This window comes from Rhinolophus ferrumequinum, chromosome 4 (genome assembly GCF_004115265.2).
Source record: "Rhinolophus ferrumequinum isolate MPI-CBG mRhiFer1 chromosome 4, mRhiFer1_v1.p, whole genome shotgun sequence".
NCBI lineage: Eukaryota > Metazoa > Chordata > Mammalia > Chiroptera > Rhinolophidae > Rhinolophus > Rhinolophus ferrumequinum.
The window spans coordinates 98261847-98276992 of NC_046287.1; the positions used below are offsets into that span (position 1 = coordinate 98261847).

General features: G+C 43.5%; 1 protein-coding gene and 1 pseudogene across 1 annotated transcript in view; both read left to right on the forward strand.

Annotated features, from left to right (window-relative positions):
• Window positions 1-15146, forward strand: part of ATP8A2 (ATPase phospholipid transporting 8A2) — a 555010-nt gene that overhangs the window by 330328 nt on the left and 209536 nt on the right. The gene's annotated exons all lie outside the window — the stretch shown is intronic.
• LOC117021854 (uncharacterized) lies at window positions 4143-4240 on the forward strand (annotated as a pseudogene).

Sequence of the window (15146 nt, forward strand, 5' to 3'; positions counted from 1 at the left end):
ATAGCTGCAAGTTTGGAGACTGTCACTGTAGTGCGGTAGGTCAGCCCACAAATGTTATTATCTGTGCGCCCACCGTGTGCCAGGTACGGAGGTGAACACTGGGGTTATGCTATGTAACGTGACTGTGGAGCTGGCCTTCATCAGGGGATTACAGAGGGAAGATGATCCTCAGCGGACAGGGATGGCCTCTCCATGGCTATGACGTCGTGTCCGTTTCTCTCTTAGAGACCTGTGTTCATGAGACCTGGCAGTCCCATCAGCGTCATGGGGCATTGTTCTGGAGTAAACCATCTCCCTGACTGTGTGACAGTTTCCATTTTCCGGGTGCTTAGTGAGCGAATGTGTGCACAGAAGAGAAACACACACCACCTGTGTAAAATCTTAGCCCCTGGCGTTAAAGAGAAGTCTATTTCCTTAGTTAACATAGCATCTGGAAGAAATAGAAAATGGCTATTTCCTAATTACCATTAAAGTGCATTAAGCCAACATTCGTGTATATTTTTCTCTCCTTCATTCATTCAAGGACTTGAAAAGAAATCGGTCCCCTTTCATTGAGCACCATGTCTGTGTGCCTTTCCCCAAGAGCTGTTAGGCGCACTGCAGATACCGCTTGACTCAGCACTGATACCCTATCTTATCACTGTAGCACGTCAGAGGTGTTGCCGTGTTTCCCTGAAAATAAGACCGGTCTTGTATTAATTTTTGCTCCGAAAGACGCATTAGGGCTTGTGTTCAGGAGATGTCATCTTGCAAAATCATGCTAGGGCTTGTTTTCCGGTTAGGTCTTATTTTTGGGGAAACAAGGTAGGCTCTCTCTCCCAAACTAATTTAATAGCCCCATGCACTTGTACTGGTTGACCTGTTTGCTGCAGTGTGGGGACAGAGTCCCAGAGAGCAGTTTCCAGGCTCTCGGCCTCACGTGGAAAGGTGTTGCCTCAGTTATTAGATGGCCATCCGCTGTGGTTGGGTGGCCATCAGCTGTTACTGGTTAGCCATTAGCCACTGATATAACTGCCGTGGCTACGCTAGGGGGTTGGTCGCTTGGCAGGGAAGCGGAAGGCGGATTGCCACTAGCGAGCGGGTTGGTTGGCAGAGAAGCGGGCGACAGATTGCGGATCGTGTGGCTCCTGCTTCCTGTGTCTCCAACCCAGCCACCAGCGAGAATATAGTGGTGTGACTCCCCTATCTATGGCTCCGTGGGTGTTCCTTTTTGGCCTCACCATATCCTGCGTTCTTGTGCAGGGAGCGGGAGCTGAGACCCCGCATGACATGTAGTCTGTGGGGCTGGATTATTTAATATATTTTTCTTTGTTCTGCTAATGACCTAAACTTTATAATATGCTGATAAAGAGTCCCAAAATGTATAAAGAAAAGTGACAGTGAATATCAGTGCCTTATTAAACTCACCAACTCTAGCAGCTGCTTTTCTGAGGCTCAAGAATATCAGTGGGCCAATCAAACAGGGGGGGCTCATTACTGCTGACTGCCCAGACCCATCAACCATCATCTTCCCAGGGAGCAATGGCCTTCTGTTTTCTTCTTAGGAAATCTTCCGGGGCCGGCCCGGTGGCTCAGGTGGTTAGAGCTCCATGCTCCTAACTCGAAAGGCTGCCAGTTCGATTCCCACATGGGCCAGTGGGCTCTCAACCACAAGTTGCCAGTTTGATTCCTTGACTCCCGCAGGGACGGTGGGCAGTGCCCCCTGCAACTAAGATTGAACATGGCACCTTGAGCTGAGCTGCCGCTGAGCTCCTGGATGGCTCAGTTGGTTGGAGCGCGTCCTCTCAAGCACAAGGTTGCCGGTTCGACTCCCACAAGGGATGGTGGGCTGCGCCCCCTGCAACTAGCAACGGGACCTGGAGCTGAGCTGAGCCCTCCACAACTAAGACTGAAAGGACAACAACTTGAAGCTGAATGGCACCCTCCACAACTAAGAATGAAAGGACAACAACTTGACTTGGAAAAAAGTCCTGGAAGTACACAATGTTCCCCAATAAAGTCCTGTTCCCCTTCCCCAATAAAATCTTAAAAAAAAAAAAATCTTCCACTTTTAAACATTTTAAATGGAACAAAAACCCTATGTGAGTTTCTTTGTTGTTGTTGTTTTGAGATTTTACTAATACGACTTAATGGGCTGCAGCTCACTTCTTGGAAACCAATCAAAACTATCTTTTCAATAACATTGAAAAATCTTTCCCTTTGACTAAAAATTAATGCCTTCAATTTTAGAAGAGCTTTACTTGGAGGTTTGTAGCTCAAATAAAGCCCCACGTAAATAAGAATGTCCTGGAGAATTGTCTGATGTCAAAAAGGAGGCAGAGAGATCTTAGCTCTTAAAATTATTCAGGTCAAGTATAAAGAACAGATTCAAATTTTAATTTAATTTCTCATAATATTTCATCGTCATCTCAGAGACGAAGTACCTTTTAGATTTTTATTTTTACTATAGCAATAGATTATGATGTATGAAAAAATGAGAGATTTCATTATGATGTTAGGCTCACTGAAAATGGTTAATTGTTGGAGAGGGTAGTTCCGCTTTTGGCTTTTTCATCGTCTGGTGTCATTTCACACAGTTAGGCAGACTTTTTGAAATTTGTTTTATATCAATTTCTCTCCATTTGCTTTAGAAAGAGTAAAACTGATGCTAGACTTCCACTTGTATTAATGACACCCCAATGGGATATTGGCTGTTTTGTTTTGCTTTGGGAGACAAGAGTAAGAAGAAAAACCATTGGCAACATACGAGTATGAATGAAAAAGAAGCACTTTCCCATGTCTGACGTTGATCGAGGAGGAGATCCTGCTTGTGATGGTTGCACGTTTTTCATCTTTGTAATTATTGTAGTGAATAGCGGACGTCGTTTTAGGGCATGAGGACACATTGGGCTAATTGTACAGTTCTAATCACTCAAGAAAATCTTTGATATTGTTACAGTTCCGACTTCAGAGGCAGGCTTTCCTCATGTTAGCTCCCAACTTCTTCACCCAGAGACAAGCCACTTAGGGAGGTGTGCTGACAACGACAAGTTCTTTCTTTGTTCCTCGTGCGTTCTCTGCTCCTAACCTCCGTGCATGCCATTTCCCTTATATGTCAGAACTGCTCCCATCAATTCTGCACTCTGATTCGTGCAGGTAAGATTAGCAGTAGTCTTCATATGCCAAGCATTGTGTCGGATGTGTGGACAATTGAAAACTGGACACATAACCTTTACCCTGCAAGAACCGGCAGTCATGTGTGTGTTTACATATATTTCATATACAGTGTGCATGAATATATTACATAATTTGATGGGTTGATTTATAAAGAAAGTCTGTATAAACAAAGTCTATATAAAATTATACATGGAAACAATTTACAAAGAAGAGGGATGATAAAGGCAACAGGGCCACATCAGCCAAATATATCTTCTCTGCTGGTTCTCTTCCCATCTTTATTCTAAGATCCTAAGAGGTCCTGAGCCAGGAAATTATGGGAGACCATTTCCAGCCAGGACTAGCTTGGAGCCTGGATGGTGTCCTCAGTGGAGAAGTGATGAGGGTGGTTGGCACTTAATACAGTCAGGTAGAAACTAAGATATGTTTGGGTTATTTTCCCCCCCTACCTTTCAAAATGCTTGTCCACTTTCAGCATTCATCCACCTTTAGCACTTTCATGTCTAGTGAGGCAGATGACATGGTGACATCCCCAAATTCCAAGCGGAAAGCTGAGAATAGGGGAAGGAGGACTTTGCTGGATTCTCACTGTGCGGGGAGTAGGGGCTGTCTAGCCTGGGTGCTGTCCCCAGCCAGACCACACCTGATGACTCAGTGGACCCTCTACGTGGGCGTTTCCACAGTAGCCAAGAGAGTGGCAGGTGGTCGAGCACGGACCCTGGGCTGGGACAGCTGTGTTTAGTTCCTGTCACGGCCACTTGTTAGGTTTCTGTGGCCTTCCACACATGGTGTTGACCTTTCTGAGCTTAGTTTTCTCACCCATGAGGTGGTCACAATAATACCGATTTCTCAGAGTTCAGTGAGGATTGAGTAGCCCGTGGAGGAGAGGCACTCAGTTCAGTTCCTGATGAATGGACAGGACATGCTAAACCAGTGCTTGCTCCTGCTCCTATGCTGTGATTATAGTCTCAGGTTTTTGCCAACGCTCACTTTGGCAATGCACATACGAAAACTGGAACAATGCAGAGATTAGCACGGCCCCTGCCAGGATGACACACAAACTCGTCAAGGGTTCCATAGACTTTTTTTTTTTTATGTGACTATTAAACATTTTATTAACCTTCAACAGAAGCATAAATGTAGGTTAATAATGCCTGGCTTTTTTAAAAAAAATCACCACTTTTTTTATTAGTTTCAGGTGCACAAAACAATGTAATAGTTAGACATTTATCATTTATATCCCTCACACAGTGACAACCCCCCACCCCCCATCCACTACCCCTCTGACATCGCACACAGCCATTACATTTCCACTGTCTCTATTCCTAATAGCCAAGACATGGAAACAACCGAAATGCCCATCGGTAGACGACTGGATTAAGAAACTGTGGTACATTTATACAATGGAGTGTTACGCAGCCATATTCTTTTTTAAAAGCAGTATAGATTTTAGAGCTTAAGGAATGTTAGGATCCTCAGTGTTGGTCACAGAGGAGAAAAACCAGAGCAAGAGAGGCTGCACATCTGGATAGGTTGAGGCAGGGATCCCATTTACACCCCATCTTTTGGTTCCTCTCCCTTGAAGCATTCCCTACCCGTCCTCCTTATTCATGCTCACACGTGGCCATCACCTGAGTTATTTTCTCCCTTCCCCACAGCTGTAACAGTGAGCATTCTAAAATCTTAGAGGGAAGAAAACTAACTCTCAAAGGGATGGGGGAAGCTGTCGGAGGAAAAGTATGTTTTTCTTAGTAACCCATAGGACCATAAAGCTTTCCCCACGTCAGTTATTGTCACCTAGGACACCAGGTCACAGAATCTGGTTCTGGATCTTGTACAACTCTGGGTGTTGGCCATTAATAAAAAGAGAAAAACCAAGAAGTTTCGTTGGGCACAGTGCATGCTTTTATCACCTTTAAATCCCTGGAGCTCAAACGAAGGTCTGGCGTGGCGCATGCCACTTTGCTTTGGAACTGGGTCACTCTGATCTAAGTGGTAGTAAGTCCTTTATGTTATATCGTTAGTATATAACAATAGAACCAATTTGTTACATTTGTTATATTGCTTATAACTCCAAAGATGTCACTATTTTAGATTCTATCTACTATAGTATATGCCAATTCAATTTAGTGAGATACTATGTGCGTGTGTGTGTAAATGAAAGAAAAAGAGAGAGAGGGTGTTCCCTGAAACTAACTATGACACTGCTGTAGCCTCGCCTTCTGTCACATTTCCTTAGTTGATGCTCAGTCCGGTTGATGACTTCCATTTTCAGTTGCAGGGTAGGTGTATGTGGGGACAGAGCCCCAAAAAGCAGTTTCCAGGCTCTCGGCCTCACATAGAAAGGTGCTGGCTCAGGTAGTAAATGGCCATCGACTATGATCAAATAGCCATCAGCTGTGGCTAGTTGGCCGTCAGCTGTAACCAGTGAGCCGTTGGCCACTAATATAACTGCCGTGGCTACGCTAGCAAAAAAAGGGGGAGCTAGCAAGAAGATGGTGGCTGAGCCTGCAAGCGGCGCAGTGAGGGTTGAGAATTGTGTGGCTCCTGTTTCCTGTGTCTCCAACACAGCCGCCAGCGACAGTATAGTGGTGTGACTCCCCTACCTATGGCTCCGTGGGTGTTCCTTTTTGGCCTCGCCATGTCCTGCGTTCTTATGTGGGGAGCAGGAGCAGAGACCCCACCTGACACCCTGCACGACAGTGTAATTACGTGGGGTGGGTGTAATTACACGGTATAGGTGTTTCTCACGCATGGTCTCACTCACTGGTCCACTGCAGCTGCCAACCAATGTGAATGTGGCAGGTGTTGGCATTACCAACCCCACCTATCAAACCCCATAAAGGGCAAACTTGATTTTTACGTGTTAACTGTTACTTACAAAAGGTGGTAGCCTGATACACGTGGCTGTCCATGTATTCATTACGCTGAAAAATATAGCTTCCAGGTGGACTCAGAGGTTGAGATTTGGGCTTCTCTGAACAGGTGCTGTAATGAACTAATGAATACTCTTAATCTCTCACTTTCTTTGATCCAAACTGCAACGTGATCATTATTCATTTAGTGTACGTGTGTTCTTGAACATGAAATAGAAATAATTATAATTAAGAAGGAGGAGAAAGAAATTGTGTTTAAAGTTCAAAAAGATCATTAAAAAACATAATTCAACAAACATTTGTTTGTTACCTATTGTGTTCGGTGCTGTGGGATTTCAAGACGAGTAGAACAAATTCCTGACAGCAGGTATCTCATAGCCTAATTAAGGACAGAGAAGTACACAGCTAACTAACTACCTTTCACAGCAGCCTTTGTCCAAAGAAGTGCTGTTATGATGATCTCAATTAGAAGAGCAAGTTACAAAATCAGATTTGCAGGAGGTTAAGTTGGCTACCATTATAATTGGCTGTTTTAATTTGTTTCTTCTGCAGGTGTACAGTGTCTTGGGGCTCACATCAATTCTTTGTGCAGACCCTCATCTAGTTGATCACTGCGCCCACAGTGGTCCCACCACCACCAGGACCTCCTGCCCCCTCTGCCTGGTGTCTGTGTGTCAGTCTTTCTCTGTCACTCTCCAGGACTTTTAGTAGATGGATAAAATCCTTAGGTGTCGTTTTCCTGTTCCATTTTGAGAATGGTACAACGCTGCCACCTCTTCCTCCTCCCCGACACATAGACCATGTTTTAGGACAGTTTTCTGTTCACAGGAAAACTGAGGGGCAGGGACAGAGATTTCTCTTATACCTCCCCCCGCCCAGCCCCCACACATTCAGAGCCTCCCCCATTGTGACACCCCCCACCATAGTGGCACGTTTGTTACAGTCGGTGAACCCACACTGACAGGTCCTTCTCACCCAGAGTCCATAGTTTACACCAGGGCTCACTCATAGACTTGTACACTCTATGGGTTTGGACACACGCACCTCTTTGTTTAAACAGTTTTATATGGTAATAAAAAAGAAAAGCATTATCATTTCTTGCTATTGAGATCAAGACTTATTAAGTACAGGCTCTCATTTTGAGAAGAGGTGTATGCTACTTGGAAGAAAGAGCTTCGTCTAACGCACCGCCATTCCCACCCAATAAATTCCACTCTCGAATTAAAAATAAATAAATAAATAAGGAGATGCATTAATCTGTGCACTGAATCCCCAGCTGTGGGTGCACATGCTGCTGACCCCTGCTGTCCCCATGGCTCTCAGTCTTCTCGGTTGCTCAGATTTAGACCGGGGTGAAGGTCGGAGGTATACAGGCTGCCCCACTTTTTCCAGAGGACGCATAGTGACAGTTGGCTTATTTATTGGATTGGTGGTCAGATGACCTTTGTTCCAGGCACAGGTGACAGGTGAGAGGCAGGCCTAATTAAAATCATTCCATGAAGCATCTTCGTCGTCCTCAATTTTCAGTGGTGCATGAGCTCCTGAGGCCTAGTCCTGAAGGAGCCGTACGCTTGCTCTGAAATGTCAAAACTCAAACACTTCTCAGCTTTCCCCTTGGTTCTGTTTCCTATTCCCACCTTCCCCACAGCAGAGGCCAGGCACGCTGTTTTGAAATACTAGTGAAATTTGCAGCGGAGAACAATAAATGTATGGTAATGTCAAGGAAGGCAGACACTCCTGAGAGGGTCTCGGGGACCTTAATAAAGCATTTCAAGGAAGCAGAGTATCAAATTAATGCTTTTTGTGCTAAAAACATTAAGGTATTTAAATGTGTTATTCTAATCCCTGTTTCAGCCTGGGAACAGAAGGATCTAATATCTTTTATTTAAATCCCAGCCTTCTTAGACTGCTCTATTCTTTTCAGCCGAGTACAGGAAGAAACAGACTATAACCAGTTGATTTCAGTGAATATAAAACTGGATGTAATTCACAACATACGACCTATTAAATTTGGACGTAAAATGCAGTTGCCCAGATCTTAATATATTCGGCACCATTTAGTGGCGATGTCACCACAATCGCTCTGTTTTCTGGACATGCGATAAAATTGTTCTGGACACAAGTGCGGATGCATAAATCCTGGGCCCTCAAGTAGAGGATACTCATTTCAAAGTGAGCCCTTTCTCGGCTGCGGAGTAAACCGATCTTGAGCAGACAGGGTGTCCTCCCTTTCTCTGAGAGCGACTCTGAAAGCCTCAGCTGCACAAGCAGCATTTACGGCCACAGCGCAGGATCAGGTTATAAGGTTTTTGTTCGGCTAATAAAGACTATCAGGTTCCCTCACGACTCACTACTGTATGGCGGTTGCTGTCTCCCTCCTAGGTGGGACAGGAGAGAATGCTCATAGGGTAGGGAAGGCAGTCACCAGTCATACAGTAACTAAGATCGGTGATAAATACATTGCCTCATCCCCAAAGTAGTTGTCAGGGTCCCTCCCCTTTAAAATTCTTGTTTGTGGAGGAAATTTCTGGAGTTTGAAATCAATTTAGCCACCCCATATCAGGGTGGCTTCGGATGACAAGAATCTCTAGTCTTAAAATTATTCATATTTAACCTCCGGGTAATGTATTCAAGGTGAACGTGCAGAATGCTTTGATAAGACACTAGCAAGTTTGATTTTCAAGGTCAACGCTACAAGGATAATCAGGACTCGATTTTGTGCTCTGGGTATGTGTATAACACTAAAATAATCAATGACTCCTTCAAACTTTATATTATTATTAAATAGTGAATGGGTTAAATGAAACTTTTAAACAGCAAGGGAACTATTATTAGTAATTGTTCATAAATTCGTGGCAAATTTATATAAATAGTATTTTTAAAAAGCTCCTGTGTTCTCCCTCACTTACAGCCTGCCTCCTTCTCCCTCGCCCCCTCCCTCCCCCTCGTCCCCTCTTCTCCCCCTTTTTGGTAGAGTGTGAAACAGAGCTCAGCTCCTGTTGGAAAGCTGACTTATACCTAAAGAGTCTATTCTGCAATATGGAAACATTTAACCTTAGTATTTTTGCAAAATGAGTACTTATACCACGTGAAAAATAATCTTTGTACTTAGAGGACGCCATGGAAATTTTAACCTTTCTGTGATTTGAATTCAATATATGCCCAAATATATATGTTAAATTCCTAAAATCACCATAGAACCGCACCACCGAGATATAAAGTGCAGCTAGCTGCCAGCTTCTCTCCTCCACTGGCACAGGCAGAATTTGTCACATTCTGCCTGTAGCACGCATTTAATCTTCAGTGTAATCAAAGGAAGACAACCTTAGAGCTGACACTGGTAAAATACAGGGAGGGTTCTCAAGCATGCATGTTTCATTACTTACCTGAGTAAGTGATGCCATCGGTACAGTCGAGCTTTTAGATTAGTTGCTCAACAAATCCTGGGGCATATTGGCCTGTATTGCACAGGGGTAGCAGAATCACATCAGGGTTCATGGTTATTTCATGCAAATTTTTATCAGCAATATTGAGAGAGAGGCCCATCATTTTATTTAATCAGCAAGTTAAATGATTATTCTCCTGGCACTGTGCTGAGTCATCATTAATAGCGCAAAGGTACCAAGGTCCTTGAGCTTGTGATAGAATGTGATTTGAGACTTAAATATAAAGACTTGGTTGGCTGATTTCATCACCCACCATCCCTGAGTCCATTTGTAAAGACTTGGTAAGCCGGTGTCTGTTAAGCCCTCAAAGTGCTTTTGCAAGATGATACACAAGGGCTAACTGTTGGCTTATAACAGTCAAAGCATTATGATCGGAAGAGCCAGGGGAAATGAAAAGACCAGGCTTACATGTTAGCCTTTCCCAGGAAAGCCTTATGTGAAACCAAAGATTGTTGCCAACTATATGTCACTAAGAGCTGTCACAAAAAGCCTGACATAAGCCTATAATGTTTTTCAGGATAGAAGTAGAAAACAGAAACCCACTGGCGTGTTTGGTCAGGAAGTTTGCATGTCCATCCCTAAACCACAGGTTAAGTGGCGTGTTTTTAACTATTTTCTACAAATGATAAATATAGATTTCATCAAGGTGTCCAGTCATTTTTGCGTTGCTTTTATTCTCTCCATCTATGTATGAGTGAAGTAGTCTTTCACAATTACACATCAATAGCATGTTTCTTTGTCTGTTATTTATATGGAAGTTAATGTATTTTTGTTTAAGTGGAACTGTATTTTTTTTGTATTACTTATAGTTATGCTTAGAGATGTAATTAGTCTAAGAATCACGATTTTGGTAGTCACCATTTAGTGAACGTCCACTGTATAAATCCTTGCGTTAGCATTTAGGGTAGGGTGGAGAAAGGGATGGATGGGAGAGGAACGAAAGGTGAAGCTTAGAGAGACAAACATATCCCACATAATGGATACAATCAATCACACTGAATTAATAGAGCTTACAGAAATAAATATAATTATTAAATAATTTCGGGATCAATTCTTGGAACACTGGTAATCCATGTTGTCCCCATTATGGTCTGTCACCCATCTGCTCTTTTAGGTGCCTGCTGATGAGAGTAGGGAAAGAATAGTAACTGTAGACATGGGGCACTTTGTAGGAAACCCCATCTTTTACCAGTCAAGTGTGGTCTTGAAATTTTTAAGGATTGAGAGAAATTCTTCCACAGGAGGGCCTCCATAACACCTTCATCTTTAGAGGAAATGCTGAAGCAACCAAAGCTAAGCATGCTCATCCCTGAAAAGTGTGTTGCTCCCTTGACAACTAGGTGTATGGGGTTGTGCTCTCAGCCCTGTATTTTCATGGATTGTACTTTCTCTGTAAGCACCTCATTCTGTTTTTTAGAGTGTGTTCTACTCTAGCCCCCACCCTTGTGAGGCTGCCTCTTGGCCAGGCCCTGTATTCCTTGGAATAAAACCTGAGCTGCTTCTCTAGTTATTGGATCTTTCTGAGGCACCACCTTGGATGGCTTCCTTGTGTATAATATGGCCCCTCTCTATGTGTAAGTTTTTGAGTCTGCTTCCCAACCATTGAGTGATTGTGTTTCGGTTTCACTTCTTTGAACCTACACATAAAGCTGGTCTCAGCTACCTGCTGGGTTCACCTGGACATACTCTCCTGCCTCCTGCTTGCTCCCTTCCTTGCAGCCTTACATCTCCCACCGTGCTCTAGCGACCATCCCAAGCTGCCAAAATCATCTGCTTTTGGAGCTTGGGGCTACAGTGAGATGTACCAAAAACTGAGACATGAGTTTAATTTGAGAGAGTCACACGTTTTGTGTCAGAGCACAGATGGAGGACGTTCCCAAAGGAGATAACTGTCCAAAGGTTGGACAACTGGCCCTGTGTCAATGCACGAAATGCACCTAAAGAAAGAGCATGGGGGTCAGAACGGTGTTGGTCAGCCAAGGACGTACTCATTAAACAGATAAGTAGGGTAGTTTGTTTTTAGCTTTTGGACTCATGTTAGGTGTTTGTATATCAACAAAGTATACATGAGATTTTTTTTAAGGTGCTGCAATTTTTCAAACACTTAGGATCACTGACTGCTATAAGAAATAAGATATAGTATTTTAGATCAATGATTTTTTAGTCAAAGAACATCTCTTTCACAAGGATATTATCTTTCAGTTAACGATAAGATGGAAACTTTCACAAATGAAATCATATACAGTGGTACCTCGGTTTTTGAACGTAATCCACGAGTTCTGAAACATTCAAAAACAGCCGACAGCTAGGCCTCAGGATCTTGCACTCAGCGGAAGCGGCGTGACATGTTTGACTTCTGAGTCGTGTTTGAAAACCGAAGCGTTTACTTCTGGGTTTACGGCGTTCATAAACTAAAATGTTCGTCAACGGAGACGTTCGAAAACCGAGGTACCACTGTGTCGTGCAGGGCATCATGCGGGGAGGCCTGGAGGATCTCTGCTCCCGCTCCCCACACAAGAACGCAGGACGTGGTGAAGCCAAAAAGGAACACCCACGGAGCCATAGATAGGGGAGTCATATCACTATAGTCTCACTGGCGGCTGGGTTGGAGACACAGGAAGCAGCAGCCACACTGTTCGCAACCCTCACTGCGCCGCTTACAGGCTCAGCCACCACCTTCTTCCCAGCCCCCATCTGCTGCTAGCGTAGCCACGGCAGTTATATTAGTGCCCAATGGCTCACTGGTTACAGCTGCCGGCCAACTAGCCACAGCTGATGGCCATTTGATCACAGTCGATGGCCATTTACTACCTGAGCCAGCACCTTTCTATGTGAGGCCGAGAGCCTGGAAACTGCTTTTTGGGGCTCTGTCCCCACACACTGTATAGTGGTTCTTGCATTGTTCAAAAATCTTATAAAGCATTGTATACCTTGTTTTGGTTTGTATTTTCCCCTCTGACCCACTTATGAGACACTCAGATTGGAAGACCATCTTCAATGAAGTTGCAACCTAAATTTGTACTTAACTAATTTGGGTTTAAAAGCAGAGGACCTACATGTGCAAAGCTTGAAAGAAGGGGACGAGACGCAGCGTTTCCGCTCATTGGTTGTTCAGTGTCACTCTGTGAATATTTTGCATGTGTCTTGTGTATGGAAATGTAAGCTTCGCTGATTAAACCATTTGAATAAGACAGAACTTGTGATGTTGTCCAGGCCAGTGCTGGCTACTTCAGTGTGGTCCATAGATAAGCAGCACGACATCACCCGGCAGCTTGTCAGAATGTGCATTCCCGGGGCCCACCCCAGGCTTCCTGAATCAGAATCTGTATTTTGATAAGCTCTCCAGATGATTCTGATGCTAACTCAAAATTTGAGACTTAGTGATCTCAGCCACTGACCTCGAAATCTCTTTTTTCAGTCATAAGGACTGTCTATTTGGAATAAAGAAGTTTGGAAGTCCAATTACCGAAAGTATTTAGTGACTCTGGTTAACTAGTAAGTGTTGGAGCCCTGGCTGAAATCCTCCTGGATGTTCCCTTTAACTCCCCTGGCCCAGCTGAGCTCAGTTTACAAACCAGTAATGAAGGCCAGTCTCTCTTTGATAAATGGGACAGCTGAGCTCTGAGAAGGGCAGGGACGTGTTTAAGTTTGTTCAAAAGATACTGCAAGATCAGAATTTAGAAACTCAGTCTGACACCGGGGCTTCTGCAGATGAGATACATTAATGAATGATCGTTAACCCTCTAAAAGCAGCTACCAATGGTCATAGTTAAGTGTTATGTTTGAAATGTCTTTTGAAAGTGAGTTTTAAAATTTCAGGAACACACAGTCCTTAATTGAGGTACACCGGGATACATTTTTTATGTTAGAATCGATCATGTCAGCCAAAAGAAAAGTGGGGAGCATAGCTTTCCAGTTGATTGAAGATCTTTGAATTATATTTCTATTCATAATGCACCAAAATATGATAGAGAAGTGCCCTGAGCACCTCACTTGGCTTAGATGTGGTCTGGAATTCTTATTTTACCGGTTGAATGCTGGGAATACTTATTAAGTGTGGCATATGATTTCAGGTCACAAATTAAGATTAAAAAAGAGCTGGTTTGTGCTTCATGGTAACTCGGCATCCTATAAAATACTACGTATGGCTGAAGCGTAATGGTACCTCTTCAGTTCTGTGGAAATTAGCTGTTTGACATCTGTTGTGAACCCCTAGTGTGTGCTAGAATTATGTTTTCTCAAGGCATTACAGTTGAGGGCATAATAAATCCTTGATGAGAATTTCATGCTTCTGAAACACGGGGCTATGACTTGGTTTATATACCCAGTCAGGCTTTCTCTTTATTTTCGCTTTTTGGGAAAAGGCAGCTGTTGGACTTACATTGATTTTACTTTAAGCCATCAGAATCATGACCTGACTCGACTTACTTGAGATGCAAATCCCAGCATGGCAAACGTAGTGAGTATATTTGACACGCAGCTTGTCTCGTGTTGGTCGGCTTATTGCTAAACCCCCTAACATAAAAGCAGCAGCTTTAACCTCAAAGAAAACCTTGGATTTGTTTAGCAACTTCTCTATTCCATCACCACAACCCTTCCAAATTCCCACAGCGCGGTGTTCATGTAGCCAAGCTTTCTGCTCGTGGGCTCTTCTTCTCTCTAGACCACTTCAGGTTTGCTGATTAAGAGGCCAAGTTGCCCGATTACTTGGGTGGCACCTACAATCTCAGGGCTGGTCTAGTGCTGTTTAGTGTCTGTTCCATGCTGTCTTGGGATATCTTCGTGGATGCACAAGAAGTGTTGGAGATTAAATGATGGCACCATTAGGTGAGGTTCCACTCCAGTGGGTGAATAATTGTACTGGAAGAGTGATTAGCGTAATCATGAAGAGGAGTGATTAAGGCGCTGGTTTCTAGAATCTCTGGGTTCACAGTGCCCCAGTGTCTCAGTAAGTGCTTTGTAAAGCCCCTGGGCCAAAAGAAAAACTGAACAGGTTCTAACTCTTAAGTAGGTAAGGTCAAGCAATTTATGGAGTATTTAGGTCCAAACAACTTAGCGGACATTTGAAACAATAATGCACATAAATGAAAGAAATAATATTTATTTTTCATCCTTAAATAATCATAATCGCTTACCAATGGCATGGTATGATGCACCTGCTGAGCACTGTACGACTTCTCAAACTTTGAAGTAAAAGTGGATATTGCCTCCCTCATTTCCTGTTCTCCACTGGTTGTTTTTTTCTTTCACAGTGTATTTGCTTTTTATCATAGCAGCCCTGAAAACTCAGCTTCAGAAAGATATGTCATGCAAAGGAAGGTAGCGTGAGCTAATGTAGAAACTATGAGCTACTTTGAGCTAGGTTTTTGTATCACTACCTGAAAGATATTGCTGCATTTCCCTTGAAAATGTGTAATTTCCCACGAGAGCACCCCAGGGGTACCACCACACACAGCTTGGGAATCATGGGTCAGATGACGTGCAATTCTCAGAAGTGTCCATTTTCTTCCCCCCACAATGGAGGTTTTGCAGGCGGGTAGGAAATAACATTGTCTCACACATGATGGTAAGCGGGATGCTTTCACATAAATACATCACAACCATCTCATTCTCCGAATTTCATTGATGAAAAGACAGGAACTGGTAAAATTATTCTCCCTGTGTATAT